The 17,325-nt window shown below is 40.4% G+C and overlaps 1 protein-coding gene across 1 annotated transcript in view; it reads left to right on the top strand.

Annotated features, from left to right (window-relative positions):
* Positions 1-262: 262 nt before the first annotated feature.
* Positions 263-17,325, top strand: part of GRAP2 (GRB2 related adaptor protein 2) — a 41,118-nt gene continuing 24,055 nt past the window's right edge. Inside the window, exon 1 of the mRNA XM_076328706.1 lies at positions 263-309. The gene's annotated coding sequence lies outside the window, so the exon portion shown is untranslated. The remainder of the gene's footprint in view (positions 310-17,325) is intronic.

Here is a 17,325-nt window from a genome sequence, read left to right as displayed (position 1 = left end):
AACCCTCACAGTAAGAGAATAAAACCACACTAAGCTGAGTCCCACACCCAGCTCAGTAAGTTACCGTACCTGTGAGTTCCTGCGTGGTTTGCGGTTTGCACTGTGCCGGCTTGATTGGCTGTGCTTCATGAGGGAGAGGCAAAGATGCCATGGCGAAGACTTGTGTGTCCCGCATGACTCCACAGACTTCAGCCCTTGCTAAGCACTTGCGCTGAAGACAGGAGGCGAGTTACGAGACTCGTGCCATTCCCCACTGCTTTGTCTCAACACAGATCCTGAAACAGCAGAGTGCAACCACCTGCCTCAAAGGTACAGATCTGCTCAGCTGCTTGCTTCTTTCACTATGAAGTTTTAAGGGTAGGTGCGTTGGCTAAAGTAGCATCACATTTTCTGCAGAGTTAAACAAGTAAGGTCTTAGCTGCAAGGTTCAAGATTTAGTGTGTTTTCATTTCCACCGCAGGTGCATCAAGTTTTTCTCCTTGTCAATGGGGGATCAGGACTGTGTTCAGAAGGAGGATATTTATTGGAACAGAGCAACGAAAATAATAAATGGGGATTTTTTTTTTTTTCAGTCAGAAACACAAAGCAAAGAGATATCCAGATTTCCCAGAAACTTTAAGGTTGCTCTGACAGAGATCAGACTATTGTGTCTCTGAGACACCCAGTGTGATCATACCAACTGGGGCAAGATGCCTAGAAAGAAAAATGCTTCTGGCAACTGCAGATATGGCATCGTTGACCCTTCTTTTGGTGTCTCCTGTGGAATGTGGTGGGGTCTCAAGGGGCCAGGCATGAATGTAATTTCTCCTCAATTGCTTTTTACCGTTCTTGTAAAGCTTTTTGATGCATTGTAAGCGTAATATGCAGTATTGTTACGAGACATTTCTTTAGAATGGAGTGCTATAGAGCTGTATGGCAAGGTCTGTGTGTGTTTCATGTGTGTGTGCATAGAGAAAGGTCATAATACTTGACTTGTCTTGTAGTTAACCTGTGAGCAAAAGGGCATCAGTCTCCAAGACATGATTTAGTAGCACCCTATCAGCACAAAATGTTCTTAGAAAAAATAATAATCTAAACTCTCTTCAGCAGCAGCAGCAGGAGAGGCTGTCACATTTATATTTGTCTGGAGAAGAAGGGTTTTATAATGACTGAGTTTTTAGTAAATGGGCATGGCAGGAGGAGCTGGGTTTTGGGATGAGAAAGAGTTGCCCACCAGTTATGTTTTGGCATGGAAGACTGTAGCTGATGGAGCTAGCCATGCCAGTCATCCACTTGTAAGTGGAAGGAGAGAGAGGCCCATGCTTTAGCCTCTGCTCCCAGGTTTCTGAATAGGACATAAACCCTGGCTATGATGTGATGGTGAAATGAGTTGTGGAAAAGATATGGAGAAAACATGTTCCCTTAGTAGTGGCTCAATGAAAAAATGCTGTTGGTGTCCCAGTGAAGCAATTCCCCTTACTTTCCTATCTAGTGACATTTACTTCTGTTTCTTTCTTGCATCCAAACTTGACAATCCCACAGATAAGAGATTAAACACAAAATAGCGCGGCGTGTCATTCCCATTTTTATCAAAAAAGCAGAATAACCTGGAGATGGATGGATAGGCAATGTGAAATGTACACGTCTAAACTTAGCTTAGTTTTGTTGTCTGGATTTTGAAGTTGTTTTCATCTCTACCACTCCCTTCCACACACGTGTCCTAAAATTGTTAAGACTGAGGGCAGTCTTGTTGTTTTGCCTGGGCAAAACAAAAATTGGTCTTTCACAAGATACAATTTTGTACAACTCCCAGAGAACCAGGGCTCTGCTGCTCAAGTTAGCTGTCTGTCCTGATCTCTTATACCTTCTTACATTACTTTGCAGAAGGTACAGCGTGTCTGCAAGCTTGTCTGGTTTTTGTAAGTTATAGCCATTACTCTATAAAAGACAACACTTTTCTCTTCAAACTTTGTCTTCCTTTACCTAATCACACAGAATTTCTTTTTTTTTCCCCACAGTTACCTTCTATTCTTGCAACCATACACCAGTGCCCTCCGTTTTTGCTGATTCAAGGGCAACAGCAGTGAGGATGTAATCCCCTCTGTACCATGTTATACTTTGCCCTCCTTGTCAATTTGCAGCTTAACAGCAGCTCTCTAGCCACAAGCAGTATCTGAAAGTTTGGCAGGCAAGAGGTTGCTATTAAGCCACAGGTCTGGAACTACTGCTGTAGGCAGTCTCTTTTGGTTTATTTTTACTGCCTGACATAATGAAAATTATCTTCATTCCCTTCACTATGTTTCTTCCCTTAACAGTATTTTCACTTTAAATTCTCCTCTTAGTGGAGCTGTAAGATATATACCCTAAAATACACTCACTGGCAAGTTCAGTCTCTGATATTAGTCAGAAGGGCCTACCCACTGTGGCTGAGAAAATGCCATGTAATGGAGTATTGCTATCAACACTTGATATGCCTGTGTCTTTGGGGCTCATTTTAGTTTCTTTAGTTTTTACAATATAATAAGGCCCCGTCTTCCTCTACCTTTCTCCCTTCTCTCCAGAGTCTGGTTTTGGTTTAAGAGGAACGCAGCTATTCTGTCTTCTTTCAGTTCCTCAAATTGCTATACACAATATAACGATTGTCACACACTTGATCTGAAGCTCAGGGCTGACTGCAAGCCATATTCCAGTCAGAGCAAATGGTATCCATAAATCCCTTGATATCTTTCAAAAATCTTTATTTTGTAGCTCCTTTGAAGGACACTTCTTAGTCTTTTCAGCTTAGTTTTCCACCATTCTTTGTACGTTTGGGCAGCAGCAAAGGAATTATATTACCATCAGGGGTTATATGGCAGTAACTTTGCCTTTCCTGTATAAGCCTTTCATCTTAATGTCTACACACATTTTTGCCTATTGATGGGCATTTTGCCTATTTGCCCTTAAGACAGGTGAGTATGAATGCTCCCACTTTATAACTATAATCAGGCCCACGTACATGAATGTAATGACATTGAGATGACAGCAGCACCAAAGCTGTACTAGCTTAACTAACTTGACAATCTGCAAAAATGAACTGGCCTCCTGAGAAGGCAGCTTTATGGCTTTCGGTACCCCATTCCATTTACAATATCTCCATGTATGGCTACACTGTACTTTTTAGATGCGTCCTACAGTACAGAGAGGTGAAGTGACTTGCCCAGGGATGCACAGCAAATCTTCAGCTGAGCTGGGCTTGGAAACTGGATTCTTTATATTCTTGCTTCATCACTAGACAAGGCTGCCTTGTTTCTGCATTTTAGAGTAACAGTTTAATTTTAAACACGACTTCAAATAAGCACTTTTTTAAAAGAGAGAGCGGGGGGGGGGGGAGAGAGACTTAACACAAACATGAGTAGAATTGGTAGTGATATTAGCCAGGCTAACAAGTGTACGTACTATAGTTTTAATGTTTCAAAGTACAAACTGTTTCCCATGATATAGCCATTCTAGTGGGTTGATGCTTTAATCAAATGCTTCTGATGTTTGGTCACTACTGTCCCATGGATGTCGGACTTACCCAGCTGGGTAATCTGGGTGAGAGGAAGGGCATCTTTCTTTTCTTTTGACTTTAGCCCAGAACACTATCTCTGAAGCGTAGTTGCTGTAAATACTGTTTCTAGAAGGATTTCAAATAGATGGGAATGAAAAAAAGTTGTCTTGGAAGGGTCTGAGTTCTTCCTGTAGCCTTAAATTTTTTTAATTGTTCTGCTGATTAGAGAGCAGTGCTAAAGTACCATTTAAATAACATCTAAGCAGGGAACACTACCCTTTGAGAAATAAGCTTGCTAAGAATGGACACATTATCCTGGCCCTAAGATTACAGGTCAGTACTGTGAAATATTATGAGATGAAAGAAAATTACTCGAATGCCTAAATGAACAGTATGCGCCAATACATGATGAAACTCTTTTTTCCCTCTCTTGGAGCTCCAAGATCCATCCTTCCTCCCTCTCCCTGACTCTACAACCTTTTTTACATATGGCTTTATCTTTTCAGAGCAGTGTACAGTACTAATTACATGCCATTTTTTTCCCTGAGGCACTGTATGCCTTACGTTCTCTAGACTTTCCTTTCTAGTTCCCCAATTTTTTTTTTTTATTATCTCATCATGACAAATCCACCAGTAACCCTTAGAGTACAAACTTTAACCCTCAGAGCTCTGGCTTCCTTTTTTATTTTTTAAAAAACTAGCTACATAAATAACATCATGTTTCCAGGTCGTAGCTACTCCAAGCTACAGCTGAGTTCTGGCACAGGAGAAACACTCCATAACCCTGCAATCTAAACAGGAATCATCTTAGGATGTGGACAAACTTCTAAAATTGTTTCTGTACATGAATCTGCCCTGGTAATTGTTTTTCATGCAGAAGTGTATAGTGTATAGAGATAAGATACTGGAGGCATTCTGTCTGACTGTGCATGGCATTTGCTGTACCAGATCAGACTATTCATCTGTCACATCCAGTATGCTACCCAAATAGTGGTCAAAACATAATGATTCTGAGAAAGGTGACCGAACCCTCTATCAACCAAGTGCGCAGAGCTCTACACGGGGATGGAACAAACACCTTCTAACTCTAACAGGATGATTAGTTTACAGTTTCAAGTTCTATTATCAAGTTTCAAGCTGTATTATCATTACACTGACAGACAGAAATAATGCCATCGTTGAACCATTATGTGCTTGGATTCTCCTTTCTTGGTGATCCTAATAGTGAAACAGATCTCTGAGATAAAATCCATCAAAGCAAACAAAAATTCTCCCGATTTACTCTACTGTCAAAGAGAACTGAATCTAGTCTGAAAATACTTTCTCATCTTGAACAGAGGGTGAATCTTAATTCACTGAAGTCATCAAGAACTTTGACATTCTTAGTAGAAGGGGATGAATAGACATGCAAAATTACATTGCTGAAAATTATATAGGCGTTGTCATAATCATGTCATTACCTTCAGGAGAGGCCATGTACGGCACTTGCATCGTTTGCCTACTAATTTGATATAGCGTACATTGCTATCTCCTGTATCCCAAGTAATTACACCTGTACTACATGCCTAAATGGCTTAATGCTATCTTCTCCTTTTGCTGTAATGAGCCCATTCAATAATCAAAGCCTCTGAATGTTTGCGTTGTCAGATTAGCTTTAAGTGATGTTCAAGAAAATATTTTTCCTTTCCCACGACATCACAACAAGGCAGTTCTCAGTGGGGCTGATACTACTGCTCACAGTTAGAGTTTCATCATTCAGAGCAGCAGCTGCTTCCCTCTGTTTCCAACAGAAGTGAAGCCAAGTGTCCCTGTTGAAAGATGGTGGAGGCTCTGCTGTCTACCGAGAATCCCGGTGTGAAGCGATGAACATTTTGAAAGGGCCATTCTAGCTGCGGGCAGCTCTTGAAAGCTCCATCTGAAGGAATAAATTAAACACTGGGGTTTTTTTGAAGGGAAAAGTTTTTATAAGAAGTATCATAGAGGTAAAAAAAATCTTGGAAAAATCTTCATATGTTGTCAATGGAAGGTTTTTGTGATCTTTAAGTAGAATAAAAATCTGGATTAATCAATCCATTATCAAGGCTATAGAAACAAACAGAAGATCAAACCCAAAGTGTTGAATTTCTAAAAGAGCCCATATTTAAGAATAATTTTACTTAATAAATTAATAGGTTTACTTGTAAATACTCAGGAAATTCATTATGTGACCTTACAGTTAGTGCTGTAATTCTTAATGCATGCTGTGCTTCTCATACATAGCAAAACCACTGAATCCTTATTTTAAATGCAAAAACTCAGTTCAGCTGCAAGTACACAGACATGACAAGTACCACCATAATATATAGTAATTAATGTAGTTTTATTTTTTTAACTGTCTTTCAACACTCTTCTGATTCGCTCCCCTTGACTGTTGAGGTCACTGTGAGAAACGGGGTTGAAGCAACCACAGGATGATGTCTGTAGAAATTAATCATTCATTAATAACTGCAACTGCAGAATGGGTTTAGAAATATTTTCTTAAATCTCCAGGGCTTCTGAGAGTCAGCTCTTTAAGCATCCTGAGCTTTATTATTAATTAGTTCTTTTACAGAAAGACTTCAACTGACTTTCAGACCCTGTTCACACTGGATGCTCTGCACTGACAGAGGTTACATCTTCATTGCCAAAAACAAGCAGTGCTTTAATATTCAGGTGGTTTACTCCAGGTATATTCCTCAGTGTGGAATCTCAGGGAAGAGAAAGCACAGGTGATTTTATGGCAATGTGGCTAGCTGTGGTCAATACAATACACCTGCCTGGAAGGTACCTCAAACAGCTACATCAAGGTAATAATTCCATTGGAAATTTACTATGCAGTAGCTGTCTTGATTAAAAAAACAAAACAACTAAACACATCAGTTCTTGAGGTGCTGGCAAAGTCATAACAGACGAAACCCCAGGCCTCAGCAAGCTCGCATTCTAAAGAGAAACGCAAATGAAGAGTGGGAAGTAGAAGGGAGGAAAGATGAAGGGCTTGTTTGAATGAGGAGCTCTCCCAGTGTTGTTGTACCACGGCGTTGTTTCAGGACAGTTCTTCGGGTAGCCATTGGTACTCCAGAATAAGAGTTCCTTTTTCTGGCTTGATTTCTATCTCTTTGGTAGTGCCTCAAAGCTCCCCACACCTGCTTTTACCTGTATTATTACTGTCTCGCTGTAATAAATCATCAGGAGTACTGCTCTCAACTGAAGGATTCCTTTCCTCTCCACAGCCAGCTATAGAACTTTTACCGTTCTTCGTATACCATAACTTACAGAGACACTGGGAATGGTAGCACACTTGTAGCCACTGCTTTGAGTCTTCTAAGCACTTTGTGATTTCATCTGGTAATTTAGGGGAGATTTCTAAGGAAACCCTCAGCACTTCAGGAGATGGTGTTAGTGACTCAGAGAGAATCAAGCCCTTTCCTCTGAGTCAATAGTGAATGATATGCCCTAGCACATTTCTTGCACATGAGACCTGCAACTGTAGGTTGATTGCCTGTGGTCATCAATTATCCTTCAGCGAATTGCATAAGTCTAAAGGCATTTGCCCTGATAGCCCAGGCAGATTTCAGTTTGCCTTCTGCACATCTGACATTTTGATTTTAATTGGGCAGTTGTTGCTTCTGCTCCTAACCTGCTGTGCACTGTTGAAAAGCACTGGAGGATGGATTTCATTGTTAGGTGAAGGGATAGGTACAGAGTCAGGGAAAGCAGCAGCCAAACTGGAGGCACCCTCCAGGGTAAAGCTGGGGTCAAAGGACACAGTCATCATAATTTAACATTCAGGCTTACCAGCTCAGCTAACCCATACCAGAGGTGTCCAGAGAAGTGTTATTCTCAGTGAGGCTGCGGCAAAAAAAGAGCTGATAATAGGCCTTCTTAATTAAAGTGCTGGGTAGTTTTAGCAAGAGAAGCCAAAGGAGCAGCTGTAATCCTTTAAAACACACCAGGGAGAAACTACAGCAGTGTGTGGCCCCTGCCCAGCACTGCTTGCATCCCCCTCTGATGAAGCCCATCGGGATACCAGAAATACAAAGTGAGTCTGAATTTAATTAATGATTTGTGAAATACATTGGGAATCTCTTGGGGTGAACAGTGGTTATTTTCTTAATGAATTACTGCTGTTTTGAACAGTTTCTGTTTGGTATGTTTAGTTTTACTTTTTTGTTTGAAATGTTTTCTAGCTTTTGAGCAGGATGTTCTTTTGAAATGTTGTTCTCCTGTTTAGCCTAAACAATCCTGGCATGACATTTTTAAGGGGGTGGTTTTGAATGCATCAACTTCTGCTATGCAATCTCAGATGCCTAATTGACTTGAGCTTTGGAAGGGCTGAGCATCTACCTCTTCCCTTGACCAGCTGCAGAGATGAGCAAGGTCGAACCACTTTCAGACAGAGCAACCAAGAAAACAGTATCCCAAAATTCAGTGAATGCTTTGGGGATATTTGGGGATTAGCTTCTTTTACAAAGATGACCACTTTATTATATATAACTATTTTTGTAAAGCTAAACTAAAAAGCAAGGCTCATCTTCAAGACAAAAGAGACAGCCTACTGTAATCAAATATAGCAAGATACACAATAGTAATGAATCTGAACATTGCAGTTCCTTAAATGTGATAGCAAATAAAGTTGATATGAGTAGAAGAAACTGATAGAGAATGGAATAGAAAATGGAAGTGCAGTGAGGATCACAGTGTTTTGGTTTTTTCATATGAAAGCAGAATTGCAGTGTTGATAATGTTTTTAGATGTATTCAATTTGGATAAAATTCACCCCATTCATCATAGAAGTAATCACACTAATCCCTATTTTGAGGGGTTACGTCTCCTTGTAGCAGCGCACAGGCCTTGTTTAAGTCTTGTGACAAGTAATTCTTGCCATTGGCAGGTTTCTCACTGTAGACCCCTTACCACATTCATGATGCCTCTTGAAGGGTGAGCACTGCACAGTTCCTACAGTTTGCAGCTCTCAAACCTTTCTTCTGCAGGCTTTCTAAGGTGTGTAGAAGAGGAGCACCTTCTTGAAGGCTGTATGAGATACAGGACATACAGCATTTTCCACAGTGCCTAGCCAAGTAATTTTTTTTTTTTTTCCATTCTGGAATTTTCTCCTTCTTTCCTCTTTTGCCTTGTTTTCTGAATTCTATCTACGAATAACCATTTTTTTTTAAAGTTACATAATGAGGACGTTAAGCACATAGAAGTCAGGAAATAATGATTGTAATGCTAGCATCATTTTAGTGCGTGTTTTGATAATATGCAGCTGTACAATTGGAGTCTAGCACCGAAGTCAGTATCACCTTATGAATGCATATTGAAAGGAAACCTCAAATCATTTAATGCAAATCTTCTACCTAAATGATTTTCCATATGTCTTTGATCTAGACATGCATATAATTTATATCATGGCCTGAATGAGACTGGTGTTCCATTAGAGTAGTCACTGTAGAAAAATCAGGTTACATTCTCATCTTGTATAATTTCAAAGTTAACCCTGCTGTGAGCAGGGGCTTGAACTGGATGATCTCCATAGATCCCTTTTAATCTAATTATTGTATGATTCTATAAACAGCTCTGACCCATTGGTTTTTGTTAAGTTGCACCATATGGAAGAATACTATTTGCTTCAAGTAGTTTGCCTTATGAATAGGAAAGACAGTGAAAGGGTAAGGAAAAGAGATGTAACGTAGAAACACAATAACCAATCCAACAGACTGTCAATATGATATGAATTCCCTGATTTTTTTATATTTCTTTTGCTTTCAACTCTTTTTCATGAGGTGATTCTTAAATGACAACACTGCCGTCAGCACAGTGTATTCTGGAGCATAACTGTAGGAACAACTGTGCATGATGTTTTATAGTGTTGTGGAAGAAATAGCATGTTGTCCTCCCCTCATAAACCATAATGTAATGTTGAATGCAACAGCTGGCTTCTTTGAATATGTACACACCCATTTTTCAGCCTGAGAACAAAGTCAAGGTAAAGCGATTGTGCTCTCATGGTTAAGTGAGCTGGTGGGACCAAAGCCAATTCTCGGGGGATCTGTGAACTGGTTTGTAGTTGTTGTAGATCATGTTGTGCCTCTGCCCTGATTACCTATGCTATGGTATCCTTAGCACATCCGGAGTTCCCACTGCTGCTCAAGACCCTCATGGGTTATACAGAGTCCTTTTGTGTGGAGTCTCCCCTCATTTCACCACCAGTTCCAATGGCTGCTAGACCTTTACGTGGTCTCAATAAGTGTGCCTTGGAGTGGACTCACTAATAAAAATTGGATTTCCATCTCATTCCTTTTTATCTTCTGTACAAAGCCAGTGCAAGCACAGTGGGTAAGTTGGAATTGCAATAATATACCTGCAGTTGCCACCCAAACAAATGTAAGAATACATTTTCTCTAAACTTTTTGAACCAGAATTGCACTCACTTCTTTATTTAATAGGACAGAATCTGCGTAGACTAGGCCCAGTGTTTAGGCTTTCAGATAATGAAGCATATGAGACTTAATAGGAATACAAACGTCGTGAATGTGCACTTTTGTTTCCATTAAAGCAATTTTACTTGGATATTTAAGTACCGCCATTCAGTGGTTTGTATGCAAACTGTGGCACTGAGCAAAAATGACTGAAACTGAGAGAGGCAATGTCCATCCTATATTCACTCACCAAGGTTAATTGAGTGTGGTATCAATAACTTGCAGAATAGAGGCGGGGGGGAGGATCTGCAGTGCTTTATGCAGTAAGCAAATCTTAATAATTTAAAGGACACAATAGTTTGGACATTGCAAAAAAATAAAAAAAATAACACAGATTTTGGCAGTGCCCTTTATGTATGCGACATGCTGCGAGTCTGTTGCTCTGGATGCAAATACATGCTTAGCTCTGTGCAAAACCAAACCTGACTGTTTTTAGCTTGAGGTGAGATACCAGAGCTCTGCTTGCCCCACCCAACTGATATTTCATCTCCTCAAGAATTAGTTCGTGTGTGGCCCACTGATTACATATTCACAGCAAGATTCTCCGTCTTCAGTTTAAAGCACTGAGTTCTTGTGACATAGCCTTGAGTATCTCATGAAGTATCTTATGTTCACCTCTTCATCCTCGGAAAATATTTCCTGTGAGGCATTTCACCAGGATCTTTGCCTCCATACTGATCGCTATTTTTTTCTTAAATGAGAGCTAAGTCAGTGTCTTTGCCCAGAATTTCAAATCCAAGTGCTTGAACTGAGGCTCCTAAGCCTCAGAGGTGAGCATGCACTTTAAAATGGCTTAATGCTTAAAGTTGCTAAATATGCATGGAACAGACAGACTTCAGGGTGAGCTATAAGAAGTCAGACTCTCTGCAAACTTGCGCTTTAAACTGGAAGTATGACCAGGAGTGAAGGAGCATAGTGTTAGGCCAGATCATACTTTGAGAGGTTGCCATGTATTCTTTCCATGGAAATCTTTAAGTAGGTGGTTCACTGCTGCTGATGCTTGACTGATGTATAAATTGCAGCTTCAGCTGACACCTGCTCATGCTCATGGGTGCTCCTTGTCACCCACATGCACACAACACACATGCCTACCCTCCAAGTGTACACAGACCAGCTCATTCACAGTTGCTCGGATTTGTATTTGCCAAAGAAAACACAACACACACGTCACCTGAAGTATGCTCATGGGACCTCTGTTCCTCCATTCAGGCATACTACAAATGAACATCTTTCATTTATAATCAGATCCCTAGAGATACACGTCCAACATACTCTTGCTCAGATGTGTTCAGGCTTGCATGCAGAATGCCTACTCCTGTATGAGGGTAGAAAAGGCACTTCACATGATGCTGCATTCACCCAGTCATGCATGTAATCCCACATTCTCACACACATGCAGAGTCTGCTGTTTTCCACGTGTGTATCGTAGCAAATAATTTAAATCTCTTTCTTCCCATCCTGCTTAACATGCAAATGTGGATAGCACATCAAGATTAGAAATAAATGTAGCAGAATGACTTCAGTCAACCTGAAATGTCGAATGACTCATTCACACCCTTTGCGCAGCGTTCCCTTTTTGCCACATGCAATCTATTGAATAGTCTGAAGGCTGTGCGGTTCCCTGCTGCAGAGCAGCAATCGATCACTTGCTTACTGAAGGAGTGGGATGGTGATTATTTTCGCAGGGTGTACAGGGGTTACGCAGTGAGGTTCCAGTTAGCCTCATTGCCACGAAGGTGCCCACGCTGTAGGAATGGGAAACGTAGGATGTCAGGCCTGATCTACCTATAAGGAACTTCGTGTGTTTAATTAAGTCTTAGTCTGCACGTTAGTTCAGTAACCGATATTCCTGCATCAGGGTATGACCTGGGTATTGCTATTCCAGGTGATGAGAACCTATTCCAATTTGATATAACTCAATTTTGGATTAAGATAAACAAGAACGAGTTGTTCCTACTTCAGAGTAAAAATGTCTACATGTTAAATCATTCAGGAACTGCTGCTGCACTTTAATTTCAAAGGTATCATAATCCAAGTGAACTAAAAAATGCATAGACAAACATGAAATATGTTCCACACTTCTACTTAAAATGGTACGATTGCTGTGCAGAGACAAACCCCAGGAATAGTAACAAGCTGGCATTCACATTTACCTTATAATGAGAAGAGAAGTTGGATTGACTGTTGGAGTTGCATCTTTAAATGTATGAATTATTGTAATTGATTGCTTTTAAAACCCTTTCAGAAGCATTCCCAAATGCAGATGCACATGGGCTGACTTTAATTTATAGAAAGGCTGTTTTGTAGCACTTAGGCCTTGTAAAAGGGGTTCTGTGTTTAAATGGAAGTTGAGCCGTGAAGATCCATTAAGCAGAAAAAACATAGTTAATACAACACACAGGCTCAGAAGGTAAATATGCAAGTGGTGACATTATGCAGTGAAGGTACCACAGCAGTGCTCATTATACCACATGGCAGATACCACTAGTAGCATTTCAATTTCTCTGTCCTTACTTAAATGTGAAGCTTTGTATATAAAGTGTATCAGATCTTCTCAGAACAAAGATGGCTGTGAGCTGAAATTATGTATAACATGTCCAAGGTAAGAGGGCTCTGGGAACCTAATTATCAGATTTCCTATGTTTAGATTATCACAGCTAAATGTAAGTTGAACTAGACTTTTATATTTCATTCTTTCATAAAAGCACAAGAGGAGAGGAAAAATATATCAGGGAAAAGAGGTGCAGCAAAATTTTCCATAAAAAACAAAACTTGTGCAGTCAGATGCAATTTTGTACAATAATAGATTTATGGTTAAAAGGACAAAGAAACATTACCTTTTCTTGCTGAGCTAACCGTAGTTCTACTTTTGAGCAAAATCATATCTGTTGGCACACAATGTAATTTTAGTACTAGAGTTCCAGATCTTGCACAATTACTGTGCTGCCAGGATTACACAAAAAATACCAAGGAAAATAGCAGTTTCGTCACTGATCTTGCTCTTCTTCCCATTTTACACAAAATTTTATCAGCTGGCCTGATCAAAGAAACATGCAGTAGCTGATTTGAAACACAATATTATGTACCCAGCAATATACACTAGCAGATTTTCATACCATTTTGTTCACATATCCCACTCAAATGTATTGCTATACAGTAGAGTCCAATATAAGATTAAAAACTATTTTTACCAGATTGGATTAATGCCTTAATGTAATGAATTCTCTAGGTTTTGCTATGCCCAGAAATAAAGAAATGATAGCCTTCTGTTACATCCTTCATCTTTTATATAAGAGGAGTTTCTTAACTGCTGTGGAAATGAATCAAAGACATAAGGTGAACTTACTTCTACTTTAGCACAAATATTTACAGATTTTTTTTTTCTAGATTTCCATTTCACATTGCGAAATGCATGATAGCGCATAGACAAAGGGAATTTACCATTCATATGCACATCCAGTGTGTATTCATATGCAGACCTGCATGAACACCAGAATTGCTCAGCTCTTAGTTACAGTACAAGAGCTCAGATTTACAGAACAGCATGTTGGATACTGTATGTCTTTTGGAAATCTCTCTGACAGTCAAAGCTGGAGATAATGAATCTTGAGTATTCTTTGGCATATTTAGATACCCAAATACAAGGAAAGCACCTTGGAGTATCTGGATCTAATTGTAGATGGGGTTTATTGTCTGTGGTTGGTTGGCTGGTTGGTTGTTTTTAATCAAGTCTCATAGTACCAGATTCTTGATTCTCTTTTGACTCCTGTGCTTTGGAAGTGACTTTTGGAAAGTCCTTCCCAATAGGAAACATCTGAAATATAACATCACTCCTCATCCCAGTCTCTTATATGATCAATTTGAGAAGTATAACTCTCCATCCAACTTGCTGCTGGCAGAATGGTTTCCTGGAGCTGTTCACAGCTGGTGTGGTTCAGAGAGTCTTTGAAGGTACTTGTAATTATACCAAAGACCAGTTTTAGGATAAGTAGTCCCAGGATTTCACAGAGCCCAAACATGGTCTGATGCCCCCTTGATCCCTCTCAACTGCAGTCTTTTACTAAGAGTAGATCTTAGAGGATAAAGATCATAGAGGGCTACACCTACATGAAAGCAGATATACATACACATGCATAGATTCCAGAACAAATTCAGAGGTGTACATTCTTGCACTTGTTCTGATCTATATCCATTTATCCCCCAATGAACCTCCAATATTAGTGCAAATATGCTAAACGCACATGGTATGTTGATACATTGATATGGTATATTGATATAGGGTCTGTCGTAGCCCTAAATTCTGTGAATCCACAAAGTGCAAGTTCCACCTATACACAAAAGCAGATCCCTTGCATACATAGGCACATGCGCAGTGGGAACAGGATTGTTATTCTGATAACCACACACTTGCAGTACAACACCTATCAGCCAGTGCTGAAGCTTACCAAGAAAAGATGAGAAAAATTGAGAGGCAGTTAGCTAGATAAGGTATGAGGAGATTTTTTGAAAAGTAGCATAGAAGGAAGTGGCTACATTTTTCATACTTTAGTTGTTTGTCTGGAGGGCTTGAGAAGGAGCTGCTCGACAATTGTGCCAAAAGAGACCGTTCGAAGCAACTTCCCATCAGGCGGCATTCCTCAAGTGTCTGCTCTTCAGGAGCAGTCAGGGAAAATTCATTCTGTGGGAGGCAGTTAATGGAGCTGCATTACCGACCCCTTATTGCTCTGTCTGATAGAGAGACAGCAGGTTCACTTTGGCAGCTCCAGAGCCCTGATCAGTTCAGATTAGGGGTGCATTGTCTGTCTGGCTTAATCAGGCATGTTTAGATATATTTATCATGATTAGAGGGGTGTAGCACAGGGAGGGGGAAGAAATAAAGAGCGAGATTACTTTTCTCTAGCTTCAAATGGAAGCTTAGCAAATCCCACTGAGTCACTAGGTGCTCATCAAAGGGAGAATTTAAATCCTGCAAAGGAATGTTTTGTAGAACGCTCCAGCACTGGATTCAAATCACTGAAGAAGAGTATCTTTTTATTTTTCTCGCTTCCTTTCTCCCTCTACAGCTTGCATGCATCAAAGAAGAAAATCAGTAGCTCATGCAGCCCATGTTGATTTTGGCTTGATAGGCATGCAGCCCCTGCTTAGCTTATCTGTAGTTCAAGTTCTAATAATGTGATGAAAAAATTAGCTATCGTCATAATGGCCTAAATGTCCGACTCCTGTATTTTTGTCATGTTTATCTTCTAGGGACGCACAGGGTACCATTGCAACAGCCTCTAGGACTAATTTTGCTACTTGTTAGTGTTCAGAAGGGATGATAAACAAATTGTAAAGACTAGAAAAAGGATCCTTTTTCTATCAGTAGCAGCGCTTCTCTCTCTGTCTTCACCTGGCTGGGTTTTTTTATTTGAACACTGTAAAGAAGAATTAGCCCAATGTATTATAAGGTCAGATGTGCCAAATTTGCTGCTGGTGTAACTTGGTGTAGTTCATAGATGACAGTGGAGATCAACTGATTAACTCTTAAGAGTCTCTGAAAGAGGTGGTGTTGGCTCCCAAGCGACCAGTAAGGAGGAGAAAGGTTTCTTAGATCTGTCTCATTGCTGAGGGTGATCAGAAACTAGTCCTGCTGGGGGAAGGCTCCAGAGCAGAGGTCAGGCTGCGAGATCCATGGTTTCTTGCCCTGAATAACTGGCACTTTTTAGCTCTTACGTGAGATAAATGTAGGACAGGCTTGGAAAAAGTGCTGTTATGAAGCACATACTCTGTTCATCTTTTCCTGTGGTCTCCAACCTTCTTTGGGCTTGCAGATTCATTCAGATTTCCCAGTGAAGGCACAAATTGCTGTGTGGTGAACAGAGGCTTCCTTGACAGTGAGATGGATCTTCTTTGGTCTCATCTGCCAATCCTTAAAAAGTAGTTTATGGGCCCAAGCTGAAGACTTCTGACGCAGAACACTACACAACACAGCAGGCATGCTTTGGCTATGTGTCCTCAGAGCAGCTGGCAACACAGAAGCTATAAGGCAGTTTCTTCTGCCTGGACTCTTGCGCAGCAATGCAGCAGTTAAAGGAAATCTACGGAAATCCAGGAGAATCATTTGGTAGTAAAAGAAAAGAAGTCAAAACTTCCCTTTCTCCGTTGTAATCTACTCCTTTCCTCTCCTGCTATTCCAGTCCGTTCTGTGACAGTTCAGTTCTTGTGATCTTGTAATTGCTGTCAAGATGATAATCTGGGATATCACGAGCATGGCTCAGTGTAATCACCCTACAAATGCAGAAGGTAGAGAACCTAACTGATTAGATACAAAAAGCTGCTAGTGAGACACTAATAATTCAGTAATCAGGAGTTATGGGGTAGAGAACATAGAAAAGAAAGTTGGCAGGTTTGGAGGGATTTGAAGAAAATATTTAATATCATCAAGTTTGCCAGTACTTCTTTAGAATAGGAAACTAGAGGATCATAGCAATATATTCCCAAAGAAAAATCTCTCAGAAGTGCAGAGATGCTCATCAGCGGGAATGGTAGGGGGTATCTTTGGAGATGAATTAGCAGAATGATGGGAAGGGTTGCATGAATCAAATAATAGCAAATTAACACTGTTGTTTGGGATTAAAGCCCCATCTCCTTGCAATAAATGGTGCTATATTGATGGTACCAGGCAGTTAAAGTTGTACACTCTCCTAGTGCATGCGCAACTGTAGAATTAGAACAGTACTCTTACAGTTAAAGCTTATTCCTGTAAGAGAAATGGCTTCACACCTTTAATTGAAATAGTTGTACCACATGTGCAAGCACAGTAGGCTGTAGTCATACCAGCTAAACTGAATGTGGTTTATGAGGGTGATGGTGACAAGACCAGCACTAGAATAGCAATAGTTATGCAGCTGATACTGTTGACTGAGCTGTTTGAAAACCCTAGGACATGATCAAACAGGACCGCTGCAGGTGAGAGCTTTCAAGACCACCTTTGCTAACAGGAAGCACAGCAAATTGGGACAGAGCTCTGCCTAGATCACTTCATGGAGCTCTGCAGAGAAGCTTTTATAGCACTGCCACTCCTGTGCACTCAGTCCTGAAAAAAATAACTGCCCACTAATGACCTGTCACTATGGACAGCCTGAGCAGCTGTTTGCAGAAAGCAAAGCGGTGAGAGAGGATGAATTGCTGTGTGTGAAGCACATCTGAATGTGGGGACAGGAATAGATGGGAGATCAGGAAAGACCAGACAGCTTCCATTTATAACATTCAGCTTTATGCGGATTTACAGCCCTGATGCTCCTGAATCCACAGATGCTGAGTTATTACTTACAACAAAAT

Source organism: Aptenodytes patagonicus, chromosome 1, assembly GCF_965638725.1.
Source record: "Aptenodytes patagonicus chromosome 1, bAptPat1.pri.cur, whole genome shotgun sequence".
NCBI lineage: Eukaryota > Metazoa > Chordata > Aves > Sphenisciformes > Spheniscidae > Aptenodytes > Aptenodytes patagonicus.
The sequence above is the reverse complement of the archived record's forward strand: the minus strand, read 5'-3'. Positions and strand labels throughout refer to the sequence as shown.